Here is an 18,240-nt window from a genome sequence, read left to right on the forward strand (position 1 = left end):
TAAATAATAAATAACCTTAGGGACTAAAAAAAATACTGGGGAAGGGGGCGGTGCAGAGAGAAGAGATTTGATGGCTCTTGGATTATTGAATGGGATTACTGCATGGGATTACTAAATGGGAATCTTAAGAAGTGTACATATATTTAGCATTATATGTCACTTTTACAATTGCTGTAATCATTTACTAGATCATAAAGTACTCAAATTTGAAAAGTCAGCAACATTGAACACATCTTCTATAGACTACAGCAATACAAAATTTTAAGCAATAAGGGAAATTAGAATAAATGATTCATACTTATAGATCTAAAGCTGTAAGGGACCACAGAAGCATGTTATCTAATGCAACCTCCTCAACTTCCATATGAGAAAATTGAGGCCCACAAAAATTAAATGACTTGTCCCACATCACATAGGTAACAAATGTCACAATGAGGATTTGACCTGGGTTCTCTGATTCTAGAACCAGTGATCTTTCCCCCATACCACACTGACTCCTTAAATGGAACCTAAATACTAATACTAAAGATAACACTAAAGAATTAATAGGTCAAAGAATAAACTATAGAGGAAGCAATTTAATAAAATTATAAACAATGAGATAATATACAAAATTTAAGAAAATTTAGGGGAACTAATTACCTCTAAACCAAAGTTGTCAAACCTGCGTCCATGGGCTGCTTGTGGCCCAAAACACTTTCAAGTAAGGCCCAAGCTAGATTATAATATAATTGAGAATTATTTAACAAAATAAATAAAAATACAAAGATAATATTAATACATGGTTTTCTAAGTCAACATGCTGCCCATAGGGATCCATATGTACAGTTTAATTGTGACTGTTTCTATTCAAGTTTGACATTACTGCTCTAAACAATTAAATCAAGATGAGAAAAAAGATAAATGAATTGAATATGCACCAAAAAACTCAAAAATCAACAGATGGGTAACTCCAAATAAATAAAAAAGAAACCCCCCCAAAAAATCAAAGAACAGATAATCAAAATTGAAAACACAAATATCATTGAGATGCTAAATTTTTAAAAGGTTATCTTTAAAAGAGCAAAATGAAAGAACCTTTTTTAAAGGGAGAAAATTGTCAAAATAAAAACTTAAAAAGGGAGAATTTATAATGAATGGAAAGAAATTAAAGGAAATTGTCAGAAAGTATTACATCTAGTTATGTGGCAACAAAACTAAAATTTTAAATGAAATGAATGTCTATTTTCAAAAGTGTAAAATATCCAGATTAACAGAACAGAAAATACAGAATCTAAGCAAACTGAAAACAGAAAGAAAATGGATCAAGCCCTAAATGACCTTCCAACAGTATGAAGGTCACAGAAGGAGAAAGAGAGACCTGGGTCAAGATGGATTTCTAAGTGAATTCTTTGAAACATTTAAAGAGTAATCAATTTTACTATATATACTGGTACTAAAACATACAGGTCACAAAACGGCAAAATTCCTGCTATGAAACAAATATGGCCCTAATACCAAAATAGGGAGAAAGAAAAGTCAAGAAGGAAACTACAGAACATTGAAAGTGAAAATTAATATAAAAATAGTGAATAAAATATTGACAAAGAGGCTACAAAGAGGCTATATTCAATAAATTGTTATAGTATTCTTCAACAATCAGGGGTGGTTTATGCCAAGAATTCAGAGGAGGTTCATAGGAAAAACATAAACATAATATATCATATTACCTATAAAAATTATATGATTGTATCAAAAAACATAGAAATATCCTTTAATAAACTATAGCAGCAACTTCTGTTAAAAGCACTAAAACAAAGTAGTAAAAATACACCGCCTTAAAGTTACCAAAAATATTATTGGTAAGGAAGAAACATTAGAAGTTTCCCTAATCAAGAATAAAGCAAGGTTTTCTATTATCTCCAACATTAGAAGATATAGGTATAAAAAAGTAACTGTACCAATAAATTAAGAAGAAGAAATTGAGAAATTGAGACAAAATTATTCTTATTTGTAAATGATATGTATTTTAAATAGAAAATCCCAGAGATTCAATGAAAAATTAATCTAATATAATCGATTACTTATAAAATAGCAGAGTAAATCCATAAAAGTCATCAGCAGCCTGAATATTACTAATAAAAATCCAATTGGAGAAGATGGAAAGAGAAATCTTTTCAAAATAATTATAAAATTCATCATATATCTGGAAGTGAAACTACCAAGATATACTCAGAACTTATATAAATATAATTACAAAATATTTTTTAAGAAAATAAAGGCTTCTGTCAGGCAGGGACAGAGATCCTTCTAGAAGAATCATCATCATAATTGCCCAAGTTCAATTCAAACTTGTATTAGTTGGTGATGAAGATAAAAGCAAAAATCATACTCATACAACATCATTTGTCTGGTGAATTTGAGAAGCATGTAGCCGCCTTGGGTGTTGTGACTACAGTGCACTAAACTTGACAAGGTTAAAGATGAAAATGTAAATAAAACAAAGTCCCTATCCCATGGAACTTATCTGTGTTTCAGACATCAACCTGAATTTTTCGCTTTATTATGAGTCAAACACATATACATGTGCATGCGCAAAGACAGCATGGTTGATGGTATAAAGAATACTGGCTTAGATTCAGAAAACCTGGGCTGGAGTCCTACCTCCAACATTTACTAGATACATGTTCTTGAGTAAGTCACATTACCTCTTTAAGCCTCTATTTCCTCATCTTTTAAGTGGGTATAATAATATATTTTTATAAATATAATCTATCACATAATATAAGAATATATATTATTTATAAATAACAAATACTTGTGCTACCTACATCATGTAGACCTTGCTAGGAAAACACTTTGTAAACCTTGAAGTACTATGTAAATGTCTACAGATAAGTAAGTATAAGTAGGAATAATATAGGTATTATATTTCATATTAGAAGATAAAACTACTGATGATGAGCATTATGGGTTCCATTTTTCTATGATCTCCCAAAATAAGAAAAAGTCAGCCCAAAGTTTTATCTTTTTAATTATTATTTTGTAAGGGAGACATATTTTCTACCAAGAATATTTATTAGACTTGCCAATATCAGTAACTTGGACGTGGACACAATCCATACTGTGTTTTTTCCATCCCTCAGAAATAACCAAGTTCAGTAGAAGTCCAACTGCTTCTATAATCTTCTTCAGAACCTCAGGAGAAATGTAAACTCTTTTGGAAAAAGTAGATAAGGTGTATAGCAAGTGAACTGCTGAGGTGGGAGTGATAACCCTATCTTTGCCACTAACTTTTCAAGGGATCTTAGGGATGGTAAGTGACAACATTGTTTCCTTTTACAAAAAAAATGAGGGTGATGCTTCCAACCTTACTCATTTTGAGAAAAAACATAAATAATGGTAGCTACTTCCCCAATGAAAAGTGGTATTAAAAGTTAACATATGGTTGCTCATGCATATTATAATATGAAGTCCTCTACCCTTGCATACAGGAGAAAATTCTTGGGTAGGGAAGGCATTACTAAAATATAAATATAGTAATAGTGTTCCAAATACCAGAAAAAATAGTTTTTCTAGAACTACTTGGTCTGTTGACAAGGGTCTGCACTTTTTTCTTTCAATCCTCACCCTGCTCCATAAAATTCCCTTATAATTCATGTATTATAGGTCATCATCACAATTTCCAAGCAGTTGGGAAGCATTTAACCCCTAGAGAACGTTATTTTCTCATTTAGCAAGAGAAATGAAAGGAAGTGGAGAAGGATGGCTAAAATATGAAAATATATGAATGTACCAATATGCTCAGGCCCCAGAGAACTCTATTTTGATGGAGATGTTGGAAAGCACAGCTCTTACTGCCTTAGCCAATCACAATTTCCAGCCCAGTGTCCAAAAACTGATTTTGTGTAGCTTTTCTGGCAGACCCCTCCCTAAGCTATTGGATTCCAGCACACTCTGTTCAAACATCAGCTTTAAGGTTCAACACCCAGACGCCACCATCTTGGGCTGCCAAAGTGGCAAAAGAATCATTCAGAGTCACCTCTTGCCACAGCTTTGGAAGGAACTGCTCCATTCTAGTCATGGTCAAGGACCATCTATCCCTAATAATCTTCTGAAATATAAGACTTATTCTGTCATTCCCATTAAAGGTCATAGACATTAATTTTTAATCTAATAATAGTCATAATTACAATGACAATTGACATGTGTTGCTTTTAAAAGTTTGTTTAAAAAGGAAAAATTATATATAGTATTTCATTTGAGCCTTCCAACAGCACTGTAAGGAAGGTAATTCAACTATTATCCATGTCAGTTTGATTCTAAAGCATTTCCTCTAGTCTTGAACTCAAGGCATGAAATCTCCCAAAAGGCAATGCTCCCATATACTGAAGCCTTTTGAGTATTGAATGACTAAACCTCCTTGTGCACCTGGCAATTTTCCTTGCCTTGGAATCTGCTCTCATGCTTGGTGAGTTGCTGTCTAGGATCCTATTTTGTGAGGAACTTCACCATCATTCATTCCACTCCCAGATCAACTAAGTCCCCTGATTGCTCCATCTCCTGACACATGGTAAGTGCTTAATAAGTGGTTTATCCAGCTGGCCATTTCTAAGCAAACCCCTCATTTGAGATTCTGCTCTACTGAGAAGTATTGTTGTGAGGTTCCATTACAAAAATTAGTGATTCTAACATCTGTTGATCCCACTCAGTACAATAACTCTGCATTTCAGTTAAATGTGTAAAAATTAAAATGACCAGCAACTTTTATCAGACTATTTTGTTTCAGGCTGATGACCAACCACAAGTAGTAGTTAAGGTGTACAGTGCCTTTGAACACTCTCTCCTCACCCTTTGTATCTTAAGACCTCTAGCTTCCTTCAAAGCTCACGTCAAGGATCATCTCCTGTAGGAAACTTCCCTAGGAAAGTCCAATTTCTAGTGCCCTTCCTCCCCTCCAGAAATTACTTTGCATCTACCCTCTATATATTTTATATTTATGCCCCCAATAGAATATAAACTCCTTCAGGGAAGGTTTTTGTCTTTGCATTCCCAGAACCTAGTATCTTCTCAGAATCATGATGGGTACTTAATAAAGGCAGGCAGGCAGCCAGAAGAAAGGAAGGAAGGAAGGAAGAGAGAGAGAGAGAGAGAGAGAGAGAGAGAGAAGGAAAGGAAAGGAAAAGACAGGGGAGGGGAGGGGAGGGGAGGGAAGGGGAGGGGAGGAGAGGAGAGGGGAGGAGAGGAGAGGAGAGGAGAGGGTCAAAAAGAGTTGATACCTTTCAGTAATTAACTACATTTTTTTCAAAAACAAATCCTTCAAAGCATATACAGAGCAAAGAGACAGACATGAAATACTAAAAGATGAAATTGAAAAATTCCTCACTTAGTATTTTTGTGCTACATTTCTGTACTCTTTGCCTCATTCCCAGGCCAACAGAAATACAAAAAATCAACCTCAGCAAAAAAGAAAAATGACAAATGTGTGCAACGGCCATGCTTCCCACTAGTCTTCAGATAAGTTCATCACTATTCTCTGGGCATATTCTTCCACTTGCCTCAATTTCAGGAGACTGGATTTCAAAATTAGACACAGTATTAGCAAAGACAACCTTTGATCTTTATGTTATGGGAGCCACGTAACAGAGACACCACAGGAATCCAAAGCTCTGAGGACAAATAAGCAAGCTGAGCCTGTAAGTTCAAGAAGATTCCTGCAGGAAAGGATTCCAGCAGGGCTCAGATGTCAGACAACTCAAAGGGAATAGGTCTGCAGCTGCACAGCGAGCGACGTGCATGCACAAGCAGTGGACCAGCATTTTCCTGGCATCCAGCAACTCATTCCCCAGGTCTGAGAACACCATCTCACTCCTAGCTTGACCCTCTTCCCTTACAGTTTTAAAGGAGATGAGTCGAGTCTCCTCATGTTTCTAGGTCACGTATTACATTTGGAACTGTAAGATATATTCTTTTTTTTTAACCTTTTCTTCAATTAAAAGTCAATTTTACAGCCTAGAAGACGATACAAGTCTTCCAAGAGCTGGTGATTGGAAATTCACCACCACTGATGAAGAAGCGAACAAACCTCTGAGAATTAAAAAGTAGCCCATTTTCTTCCTGACAGTCTCAGATGTTCTTTTTAGTGCTTGGAATGTTATAGCTATAGGGGTAAAGGTAGAGGTGGTGGTATATAGTTATTCTTCCCCTAGAATGTGAACTCAGTTCTAAGTAAATGTAATAATCTTGAATTAGTACCCAGAAAATAAACTTCTCATAACCACCCTCTCTAAATGAAAAGAGTCAAGAAAGTTAGAAAGGGACGGTTTTACACATGCTTGTTGTCCTGATCCTAACGTCATTATCAACATTCATAAACATCTTCTGCCATGTACCATTTACCTCTATCTCACCAGGGTGCGATAAATAGCCTAAATCCCCTATGTCATGCTGCCTCCCTACACAAACCTCACAATTACATAGAAAAGGGCCCCCCAAACCTTAAAAATCTGTGATTCTGGGTAAGACGGAGGGGAGAGAAGAAGATGAATGTTCATTTTTTTTAATTCAAAAAGCTAAATCTACTGAGTGCAATGCTGGGTTTTCTTATTTTAAAATATTTTATATATAATCTATTACTGTATGCCTTACCTACTTGGCTTCTGAATCTCCAAATTCTCCTTTCCTGACTCCAAAAACAGTTCTCAAACATTACCAGTGCACATGGGAAGCTCCCTCCCAATACATTGTGAGCAACCTGTGACAAAAAGGAAGGGGGGCCTTGAGGTCCTTGGGGCTAATTATGATCTATTTCCTTTTAGCAGCCTTTCCTTGTCCACTAAAGGCAGTTTCAAAGCTTGACAGAGAACTAGCAGTTAGAGGAAGGACATTTCTGAGTTTGGTTTTAATAGCAACCACCACAGAAAAGGGGTTGGGGGTTGGGAAGTGCTTTTAATCATCACCTGCACAGATGTGCTGAATCTGCACGTGGATGGCATCCTGGAAAGATGTGAGAATAGCCCAGTCTTTACCATCCTGTAAAACAAATATGTATCTCACTACTGGGTAGTCCAGTCCCTTTCTCCAAGATAGAGTATACAAAGGTGGGAGAGGAAATAGATTTCTCCACTCATTTCTACTGAGAATTCTGAAAAATTCTTTGAATGAGATGGTGTGGATAACTTTATTACCTTCAGATTAGAGTAACATCTCATTTATCTGGCATCATCATGGAGTGAAATGTTCTACGTAAATGAACTTTTCAGGTCATTGAAGCTTGCCACTTTTAAGAGTCAAATTTTATTTTTTTTATTTTTTTAAATAATATTTTATTTTCCCCAAATTACATGTAAAGACAATTTTAATATTCATTTTTTAAAATTTTGAGTTCCAAATTTTCTCCCTCCCTTCCTCCTTCCTATTACCCTTCCTGAGACAGTAAGCAATTTCATATAGATTCTACATGGGCAATCATACAAAACATATTTGCATAGTAGTCATGATGTGAAAGAAGATACAGACCCAAAGGAAAACACACACACACATACACACACACACACACACACACACACACACAAATTAAGTGAAAAATAGTATGCTTCAATCTTCATTCAGACTCCAACCATTCTTTCTCTGGATAGCATTTTTCATCATGAATCCTTTGAAATTGTCTTCGATCATTGTATTGCTGAGAATAGTTAAGTCATTCACAGTTCTTTATTGAACAATATCACTGTTACTGTGTGCAGTGTTCTCCTGGTTTTGCTCACTTTACTTTACATCAGTTCATATAAGTCTTTACAAGTTTTTCTGAAATCATCCTGCTTGTCATTTCTTATAGCACAATAGTATTCCATTACAATCATATACCATGACTTGTTCAGCCATTCCCCAACTGATGGACATCCTTGCAATTTCCAATTCTTTGCCACTACAAAAAGAGATGCTATAAATATTTTTTGTAAGAATAGGTCTTTTTCCCTTTTTTGTTCTCTATTTGTTGTTGCTATTAAAACCAAACTCAGAAATGTCCTTCCTCTAACTGCTAGTTCTCTGTCAAGCTTTGAAACTGCCTTTAGTGGACAAGGAAAGGCTGCTAAAAGGACCTAGTAGTGGTATTGCTGTATCAAAGGGTATGCACAATTTGGCTGTCCTTTGGGAATAATTCCAAATTGCTCTCCAGAATGGTTGGATCAGTTCATAACTCCACCAACTGTGCATTAATGTCCCTATTTTACCACATCCCCTTCAACATTTATCCTTTTCCTTTTCTGTCATATTAGCCAATTTGATAGGTGTGAGATGGTGCCTCTGAGTTGCTTTAATTTGCATTTCTCTAATCAATGCTGAGTTAGGGGCATTTTTTCATGTTATTATAGATGACTTTGATTTCTTCATCTGAAAATTGCCTGTTCAAATCTTTTGACCACTTATCAATTCAGAAATGACTTGTATTTTTATAAATTTGACTCAGTTTTCTATATGTTTGAGAAAAGAAACCTTGTATCAGAGACACTTGCTGTAAAAATTGTTTTCTAGCTTTCTGCTTTCCTTCTAATCTTGGCTGCTTTGGTTTTGTTTGTGCAAAAACTTTTAGATTTAATATAATAAAAATTATCCATTTTATATCTCATAATGCTCTCTATCTCTTGTTTGGTCATAAATTCTTCCCTTCTCCATAGGTCTGACAGGTTAACTATTGCTTACTCTCCTGATTTATTTATAGTATAACCCTTTATGTTTTAATCATGTGCCCATTTTGAGCTTCTCTTAACATATGGTATAAGATGTTTGTCTATTCCTAGTTTCTGCCATACTGTTTTCCTGTTTTGTTTTGTTTTTTGTCAAATAGTAAGTTCTTCTCCCAAAAGCTTGGATCTTTGGGTTCATCAAATACTAGATTACTATGGTCATTTACTACTGTGTCTTGTACGTCTAATCTATTCCGCTGATCCACCTCTCTATTATTTAGCTATGGCTGCTTCCGCTATGGCAGCACCTGGAGCCCCATAACCATCTTTAAGAAGCCAGTACCAGAAAGTTTTGAGATTACCACTTTATAATACTGTTTGAGATCTGGTACAACTAGGACACCTTCCTTCACATTTATTTTCATAAGAGCTAAGACTTGTTAAAAAGTGAACTAATCTTGATAGAAATATTTCTTTTTTCTTTTTTATTCGTTTTGAACTCAAATAGAAAAAGACAAAAAAAAATTTCCATGTATATACCACAACACAGAAAGAGGATTCAATATTAAATCATAAATCTCCATTTCACACTATTTGTTTATTTTGAAAAAAACTATGAAACAAATACTATACGTTGTTTTCAAAGCTACTGTGTTTTTCTGTGCTTGCTTCCTTCTGAGTTTTCTTTGTTCTCTGCTATGCACTTTTAATTTTTTTCTCTCCCTCCCCACCCTGTACTACAGAAGGCCACCATTAGACACAGATATATATATATATATATATATATATATATATGTAAAACCATACTATATATACTTCTATTTATCAGTTCTTTCTCTGGAGGTCGATAGCATCTTCTTTCATAGTGGTATTGCTGGGTCAAACGGTGCACACAGTTTTATAATTCTTTGGACACAATTCCAGATTGCTCTCTAAAATGGTTGGATCACTTCACAGTTCTGATGAAAATATTTCTAAATGTATTATGCACTCCTGTGCCTTCTCAAACTAAGGATACTAAACTTTTTTTTCATTTTTCTTGATCATTCATTCATTCAACAAGCTTTTATTAAACATCTACTATGTATTTGCCATTGTACTAGGCCCTGAAGATACAAAAACAAAAAATAAAACAATCCCTGATCTCAAGGATTCAGCTGGTAGGAAATAGCAAGATAGAAGGCTGTCTAGCTAAGACCCTTAAAAGGAATAGATGGGGCACTGAATAAAGAAGGGGAAAAAGCCAAGTTGTTTTTTTTTAAACCTCTGGGGGCAGGAAGCTGGGCATCCCAATGGATAGAGCACTGAGCATGGAATCAAAAAGGCTTGAGTTCAAATCCAGACTCAAACACTTATTACCTATGTAACCTTGGGCAAGTCACATCACGACTCTGTCTGCTTCAGTCTCTTCCACTAGTAAATGGAAATAACCAAAGCACCTATCCTCCAGGGTTGGTGTGAGGATAAACTGAGATGATATCTGTTAAGCCCTTAGCACAGGTCCTGGTTCATAGTAAATGTTTGCTTCTTTCCTTCTTCGGATGAGACACGGGTTCTTGGTTTTCTAAAAGAGATCCAAAAAAAAGTCTTGAAGCACTGAACTAAAAAAGTAGAGCAGTCTTTCTAGTTCATGCAGTGCTTGAGTTTGGGGCCCCAGATGAGGTGATATTTTCCCTAGCTATTTCCCTCATACTCATTTCCTCCTCCACTGCCCTCTTCTCCTTTGTGGTTTCCCTATCCATGTTGAGCATGAAAGTGCTCAACTCCGAAGCCAAGGTCAGTAGCGCCCTCGTGGCACTGGTTGACTGTAAAGATGATTATTTCTGGTGCTGGAGACATCACACCTACCAAAATGGCAACATGCTATTACATGAGATACAAATTCATCACCCAACAGCCTCCTTGACAGCAAAAATAGCTATACCCCAGAATGCCATTACTGGTGATAGAGCTGCTTTAAATGTTCTCATCATCAGAAAGCTGGTGAAACTAGTGAATTTCTATATCTCTGAAAGTCTGTACCCTTGAATAATGATAGAAGGATTTGAAGCTACGAAGAAAAAAGGTATTTGAAGATTTAGATCAAGTCAAAATAAGCAAGGAAATAGAGAAATACTTACAGATGTGGTCAGAACATCTCTGCATACTAAAGTTAATGCTGAACTAAATGACCTATTGACAGAGGTAGTGGTAGACTGTTTTGGCCATTAGAAAACCAGGTGAACCTATTGATATTTTCATGGCAGGGATTGTGAAGATGAAACATAAATCAAAACTGATATAATGTTGACCAGAGGATTAATTCTGGACCATGGTGCCTGATATCCTGATATGAAAAAAAAAGAGTAGAAAATGCTTACATCCTTATTTGCCTTGTATCATTAGAATATGAAAAAAGAGAAGTGAATTCTGGATTTTTTTAATAAAATATGGCAAAACTAGTAAAAGTAGAAAGGAGAGTCATTGTAGAATAATATAATAAAATTATTATTATATGTTATTAATCAAAAGGGAATGGACTTGTTTTCTTTAGATGCTCTTGCAAAAGAAGGTATAATGGCACTGTGCAGAGAGGAAATATGGAAGCTAACTCTTGCACGTGGTAGAAAGGCTATGAATTCTCTTGACTGGAAATTCTGATTAACGGGGACATATGAGACTTGTCTATGAACACACGCTGGGAGAAGAGAAATTCACCTTGAAAAACAGGGCAACCCTCAATCTGTCACATTGCTAACAAGGGACCAAATAAGCCCATACTTCCACAACAAGGACATAGTAAGAGATGGTCTGAGAGCTATCAAGAATGCTATTAAAGATGGTTATGGGGCTCCAGGTGCTGCCATAGCGGAAGCAGCCATAGCTAAAGCTCTTATTAAGCCCAATAAGCACACTGTAAAAGGGTCCATCTTGGAGTCCAAGCTTTTGATGCACTGTTTATTACTCCCAAGGTTCTTGCTCAGAACTCTGGTTCTGACGTTCAAAAAACACTAGTTAAGGTACAGGCTGAAAATTCAGAATCAGGAGAACTTGTTGGTATCTATTTGAAGATAGATGAGCTGGTTATTGTGGCAGAAGCTGGCGTTTGGACCAATTATCATGTAAAGAAAGAGCTTCTTCACTCCTGACCTGTGACTGCCTCCAATATTCTCCAGGCGGATGAGATCATGCAAGTTGGAATGTCTTCTCTGAAAGGTTGAATTGAATCATATATTTCCGTTGTAATCAAGTAAATCACAAAGGCCCTACAGAAAGAACCTCAAAGTGGCTTCCAAAGGATTTTCAAAAGAATAGTTTATTTTTCTTACAGTTGCAATAAACCTAGCCTCTAAAATTGAAATTATTGGTATCTATTCAAATGTATGGTCCTAAAATTGATTACTTTTTTACACTGTATTTATTTTTATTTTTTTAATGTATATATTTATTTTTAAGCAGCTAGATGACTCAGTGGATAGAATGCTAGGCTCGGAATCAGAAAAACTCATCATCATGAATTCAAATCTGGCCTCAGACACTTACTAGCTATGTGACCCTAGGCAAGTCACTTAACTGTCTGCCTCAGTTTCTTCATCTGTAAAAGTGAGCTGGAGAAGGAAATGGCAAATCATTCCAGTATCTTTGCCAAGAAAACTCCAAATGGGGTAATGGAGGCAGACATGACTGAAATGACTGAACACCAACAAATTTGTTTTTATTTTTTAATTTATTTTTTAAATGTATTTTAATTACACTGATTCATAAGCTACAGTCATTTTTACACACACACACACACAAGAATATAACACAAGTTCATTATACTCATAAATAAGAGATAACACCATATCCAAGGACTTCAGCTGAAGCTGGAAGTAGAAATAAAATCCAGAGCCATGTTCCCACCCAGTGAGGTTGTGCATGGTAGCATATGATGGAAAATATACAACCACAGACCATAACATTTCCAACAAAGATTAGCAGGGATCAATCAGGCCTTATAGGAGCAGAACTACAATGTCACCAGAAGACATCAGTGGCCCTGAAATACTAGAGGTATGAGATTCCCCTCGTACCTGTACCCTGGCTACATTTCCTACTGTGTCTACTCTTCCTACTGAAGGTGTGTATTTTTGTTAGAGAGTTTGACCAAAGAATATGGAAGAAATGTTTTATTGTTACTTACCTTGTTTCATTAAATGGCTTTACTTCGACCTAATTCTACCCTCTGGGCTGACTATGAAAAATAAACGCATCAGTAGAGAAGGTAATAAGCATTTATTAAGAACCTTCTATGCTCAAGGAACTATGCTAAGTACTTTACAAATATTATAGCATTTGATTCTCACAACAGCCCTGTCAGGTAGGTGTTATTATCCCCATTTTATGGATGAGAAAACTGAGGCAGAGGTTAAGGGATTTGCCTGAGTCAATCAGCTAGTAAATGTCAGATTTAAACTCAAATGTTCCTCACTCCAGGCCCATCACTCTATCACTGCTCCACTTAGCTGCCTCTTAATAGATATTTGTGAACTATGGTTTTGCGTGGATGTAGCTGAATAGGCTGGGCACCTACTTAGGCAGTACAGTGGTTAGAGTGCTGGGCCTGGAGGGAGGAAGACTCATCTTCCCGAGTTCAAATCTGGCCTCAGACATTTACTAGTTGGGTGATCCCGGGTAAGTCACTTAACCCTGTTTGCCACAGTTTCTTCATCTGTAAAAGGAGCTGGAGAAGGAAATGGCAGACCACTCCAGTATCTTTGCCAAGAAAACCCCAAATGGGGTCACAGAGAGTCAGATAGGACTTAAAAAAAAAAACAGCTCAACATCAACAATGAAAGACCCCTAGGCTACCTTGACCCTAGGGTAGTGTTCTCTGGGTTGCTCTATATAGTAGAAGATGGAAAGGGTGCCTGAAGGTGCTATGCAAAATAACCTAGAGGGAGGGTAAGGATGCTTGGAAGCTGATTAGATCAGAAAAGGCCTAGTGTAGTAAGTAGCACTTGAGCTGAGCTTTGAAGGAAGGGATTCTAGAACATGGAAGTGAGTTGAGAGTCTTAGAGGACAGCCCATACAAAGGCAAAAAGAGAGAAATTGGAATGCTCTGTGTAGGGAATGGTAATTAGTCCAATCTGGCTAATAAGTGTCATAAAGTGGAGTAAAATGCAATAATCCCAGAAAAGGTAGCCTGGAGTCAAATTGTAAAATACTTTGTGCCAAACAGAGGAATTTATCCAAGAGGGAGTAAGGTGATAGTGGAATTTCTTGAGCAGAGGAGAAACATGATCAGATATGCTTTAGGATGATCAGTTTTAGGTGGAACAACAGTTAGAGCTTTGCACTCTGTAGTCAGGAAGACCTGAGTTTAAATTCAGCTCCAGACACTTACAATCTGTGTGATTCCAGGCAAATCACTTAACTTCTGTCTGCCTCAGTTTCCTCATGCATAAAATGGGGATAATAATAGCACCTACATCACAGGTCGTTATGAGGATAAAATGAGGGAATATTTTTAAGGTGCCTTGCAAACTTAAAGCATTATATAAATGCCAGCCATCAATAATGATTATCATTATTATTGTCTCATAAGAATGGATCAGAGAATGGAGAGGCTTCAGACAAGGAGACAAAGTAGGATGCTATAGCAGTCCCCAATTCACAGTCAGGAATACAAATATGGTTGTGCTATGCTTTATTATATTGGCATCCTTAAGGCCTATTAAGATGTGTATATAAGGTTCTGTACTCTCATACAAAATGGTGCCAGACTGTTTTTTTGAGTAATTATCTCAGGCTTTGGGTGTAATTTCTTATTGCTGTCAATGGACCTGTGCCTGACAGTGCTAACTCCATTCCCATTTTCTAATTTATTGTTTCTAATGTTTTATTTGTTAGAAATTTGATAAATCATCTTGTTACCACAGTGTCTAAAGTAAGAACAAATAAGAGGACAGAGTCAAGATCTAAGGAATTTTCCTGTAAGTAAAATGAATGAGCTTTTAGTGTGGTAACTTTGTAAATTATTTGGAAAGCCCCCAGATCTTTTTTGTTTACTTTCTTTCCCATTTTAAATTGTGTCATGGGTACCTGAAATCACCAGAAAAGTGAGTTATTATATTGCTCTCTTCAAGATCTCAATACCACTTTTGGGGGGACATTATCTATAAAATAAGCACCGATTGGGTGTTGCCTCAGTCATACTGAGACCTGTTAAAGACCTTAACTTAAAAAGTCTCCCAATGCATCCAGGGCCATCTCCTGTTGTCCTGATATATATCTTGCCACTGGGCCCAGAAGGCTCTGGAGGAGAAAGTGAGGCACAGCTCTACCTCACTTAAATCTAATTCACTTGCATGTCGTGACATCACTTCCCTGATGTTATGGTCCTCTTTGAGAAAGAAGGACAAACAACAAAATGAGTTCGAGAAGGAAATGAGAAACCACTCTAGCATCTTTGACAAGAAAACCCCAAATGGGGTCACATAGAATCAGACTTGACCAAGAAACAAAAATTCAACAACAGGGTATAGTGGGAAAAGTGTTGAACCTGAAGTCAGGTTAATAACACAATGTATTTGTTAATTAGTTTATTGATGAGTTTAAATTAATGCATTATTAGTGAATTTAAATCCTACCCCTGATACTTACTAGCTGCATGACTATTAGCAAATGTCTTAACCTCTTTAAGCCTCAGTTTCCTCATCTGTAAAGTAAGGATAATAATACCTATGGTAGCTACCTCACACCATTGTTTTGAGGCTCAAATATTCAAACCTTAAAGTGCTATGTAAGTGTCAGTTATTATTTTAAAGTGAAGTTATTCTAGGGCCTTATTGTCCTTACCTCAAGCCCTGCTCTTCTCCTATTTTAATTTATAACTTCTTGAACTGGAAATGACCAATGCCACTGAAAGCAACGTCTTACACTGAGAAGTAATAATGGTGCAGAGGATGGTTTAACAGTGAGTCCATGGGCATGGCATCACAGAGAACATTGGGTTTGGTTGCCCATTCCCCAGAATGTGGCCCATACCTCCATGGGAATGGGGGTTGGAGAAAAGACAAGAGCATTGAGAGAAGAGGCGCCATGGTTACAGGTAGCTAATGACGGCAGCCAGGGTAGTTGTGGCCATTGGAGGACCTCAAGGCAAGGTCCCTCCCCACTCAAACCAGATGGGAGCACCCTGGAGTGGAGTCCTATTCTACCTGTGTAAGTTATAGCTGTATTGCTAATGAGATCACACGGTATTATACTAGCATTGAGGTATCTAAGTGGCCTAGTGGATAGAGCCCTGGACCTGGAGTCAGGAAGATACATTCAAATCCAGCTTCAGATACTATCTGTGTGACCCTGACCAAATCACTTAACCTCTGACTGCCTCAGTTTCTTTATCTGCAAAATGGGAAGAATAATAGCACCTATCTCCCACAGTGGTTGTGAAGACAAAGAGAAATATTTGTAAAGTGCTTCACAAACTTTAAATCTCTGTATAAATGCTACCTATTATTGTATAAATGCTAACTATTATTATGATGCAGGCAATATTTCTATTTTCACTAAATAGTCCAGTTATCAGCAAAGGCAACTTCATTAGCTTCACTTAGCGCATTTGAGTTTGTGGATGAAACTTTGAACTTATATACGGACTTTCTGTCAATCCGCTTCATCTACAAAGTTGGAGTATGTTCCATATCCCAAGCATTAGGCCAGACTGATTTGATGTGGGACCTGTGAGGGTGTACATGCACTTCCGTGGGTTGACTGATTTCTCTAGCATATGGTTGGCATTATGCAGGCCTTATTTTAGGCTCATTTATGCATGAGGAACTGTTGAAAATAAATAAAGAACTCAAGTACACTTTCATCAAGTGCCTCAAACTAATAGTCATTGACAAAAATGTAAACAGGGTCAGCTCCCTCATCACAAGGGGTACTGGTTAAAGGCTCCAGGGGCAGCTCGCTGGCGACAAGTACTAGATCTAACACATCGTTATATCCCCTTCAGCGCTTTATGTGTAAATGTGCATTGATTGAACAGATAAATTGTTTCTGAAGGCAAAACCCTGGTGAGGGTGCTTTTGTGGATGGGAAAGAGAAAGAAAAAAGGAAGGAGGCTAATTGCTATTTCAGTTGGGTAAGAGGTACTAAAAAAGGTTCCTTTTCTGCTTTCGCAGATAATTCATTTCCAGTTAATGGCAGAACCTAAAGAAAGAGGCCATGGCCTCCGAATTTACCAAGAAGATTCAGTCAGATTTGCTGCGGGTAGAAGGTCATCCTGGTGAGAACGGTTGACATAATAGAAAATTCGTACTCTGCTTTGCATTTTTATTTTTTATTTTTTAGAGGCAATGGGGTTAAATGACTTGCCCACGGTCACACAGCCAGTAAGTGTCTGAGGCCTGATTTGAATTCAGGTCCTCCTGACTCGAGGACTGGTGCTCTAACCACTTCACGACCTAGTTGCCCCCTCTGCTTTGCATTTTAAAGGGCCTCTCTCCCCAGTTTCTGTTAGGACAATGTTTGGAGTCTGCCCCATTGAAACTCAGCTCAGAAAGTAGAGTCCTAAGGGATTATTCCAATGCTCCAGGAGCATCTGGATACAAGACAAAACCAGAGAACATTAAAAGTTCTGTTGCGAATGGGTTGTGTTTGGGCAAAAAAATGGATGGGTCTCTTTGTGCATGCCTCTTCTCCTATCTTTTGTGTTGTTGTCATTGTTCAGTCTGACTCTTCATGACCCCATTTGGGATTCTCTTGGCAAAGATACTGGAGAGGTTTGCCATCTCCTTCTCCAGTTCATTTGACAGATGAGGAAACTGAGGCAAACAAGGTGAAGTGACTTGCACAGGGTCACAGTGTCAGAGGCCAGATTTGAACTTAGGTCTTCCTGACTAGGGGCCAGCTGCTCTATCCAATGCACCAACCTGCTGCCCTTCTCCCACCATACAAGAACTTTAATCTATCCAGGGTACTCTGCTGACTCACTGAAATCCCCTGTAGTCCTAAAATTCTAGAATTTTTTGATTCTACAAAATAAAGAACTAGAATTCAAATGAATTGTTTTATGCAGTTTCAAAAACTTTGGATCACCCAGTCTTAGAAGGAGGCATACCTCAGGGACCTGACAGCTATGTCTTATTCTATATTTAAAATATCCAGCATGGGAGGTCTCTTTAGAGCAGAGGTTATTAACTTGTGGTCCATGAACTTATTTTAAAAATATTTTGGGGGACAGCTAGGTGGCGCAGTGGATAGAGCATGAGCCCTGGAGTTAGGAAGACTTGAGTTCAAGTACCGCCTCAGACACTTGACACTTCCTAGCTGTGTGACCCTGGGCAAGATACTTAATACCAATTGCCTTGCCAAAAAAAAAATTTTTTTTTTCAGTACAATTGGTCTCCTTTGTTAACCTCTGCATTTTGTTTTGTGCACTTAAAAGTATTTTTCTGAGAAGAGAACTATAGGCTGCAACAGAAGGCCAATGAGGCCCATGACAAAATCAAGGTGTGACCTTGGGCAAGTCACTTTACTCCTATTTGCTTCAGTTTCCTCATCTATAAAATAAGGATAATTTACCTACCTCTCAGGGTTGTTGTGA

General features: G+C 37.2%; 1 pseudogene; it reads left to right on the plus strand.

Annotated features, from left to right (window-relative positions):
- LOC114031446 overlaps positions 1–11,866 on the plus strand; it is a 51,310-nt pseudogene extending 39,444 nt beyond the window's left edge.
- Positions 11,867–18,240: the final 6,374 nt, after the last annotated feature.

Source organism: Vombatus ursinus, unplaced genomic scaffold (genome assembly GCF_900497805.2).
Source record: "Vombatus ursinus unplaced genomic scaffold, bare-nosed wombat genome assembly UNPS02015175.1, whole genome shotgun sequence".
In the NCBI taxonomy this organism is placed as follows: domain Eukaryota; kingdom Metazoa; phylum Chordata; class Mammalia; order Diprotodontia; family Vombatidae; genus Vombatus; species Vombatus ursinus.